The sequence below is a fragment of the Echinops telfairi genome, unplaced genomic scaffold, assembly GCF_000313985.2.
Source record: "Echinops telfairi isolate 266 unplaced genomic scaffold, ASM31398v2 ScPeMD7_1;HRSCAF=3_0, whole genome shotgun sequence".
Taxonomy (NCBI): Eukaryota; Metazoa; Chordata; class Mammalia; order Afrosoricida; family Tenrecidae; genus Echinops; species Echinops telfairi.
The window spans coordinates 72,221,639-72,222,625 of NW_022103896.1; positions in this window are offsets into that span (position 1 = coordinate 72,221,639).

The window sequence follows — 987 nt, forward strand, 5'->3', positions numbered from 1 at the left end:
CGCACGCACCACGCACGCACGCACGCACGCACACACGTCTGCTTCGGTCTGAGGGACTCGCAGGCTCACCAAGTCCTGATAGTCTGAGGGGAGTGTATGTCCCATTCCACATTTCTGAATTGAAATTTTATGCTCATCTTTTATAGTTTCTTTGCACACGTAAATGGACCAGTTGCATTTCTAGCTCCCAGATGTGTCCTTAATGCTCAGAAATCAATTTCACTGAAGACCCGAGGGCTACCCAGGCAGCTGGCATGATCCCTAACACTGCCCTCAATGTTCAGGGGTCAAGGCCTGTGAGACAGTGGGACCCAACTTCAATTGCTGACAGCGGTCTCCGGAAATCTGGTTTCTCTTCTTAGGGAGATGGGGTGTAAATGAAAGCATGCCCAGATTGAAGTGCGTCACCGTTCACCTGTGTGCAGAAATGTCAATTCACACCTTTCTGAGTTGTCATTAAGACAGAAATGCTCTCACCATATAATCCGCCCCATCAGTTGTTCAAACCAAATGGAAATACACAGACTTACTCAGGTACTAAATGGAGCAAGCATGTTTAAACTTTGAAACAGACTGTGAATAGTATGTCATTAAAAAAGTAAGCTGAAATGTGCTGTTCAGTTTATGTTCTGAAACAAATCATTAATGCAGGCAACTAACCATAATTCTTATTATATACTGCCCTCCAGTGGATTCCTGTCCAAAACAACCTTTGAAAATTATTTTAAATCACATAAGCTTGTTTTTAAGACCTGGCCTTCAATTGTTGCCGCAAACTTTTAAACTACCTTTGCAAATATCATTAACAATAATCTTCCGGGGTTTTTTTTGTACAACAGTCTGGTATTTACATTATCCCATGTCAAGGTAACGTACATAGTTTATTTCCCCCAAGGGGAGGCTACGGTCAAACTGATTTATTTCTGCTTTTGCTCAACTCACCAGAGGATCTTGGGCCTGTTGCTACAAGCCAGGACATGACTACTT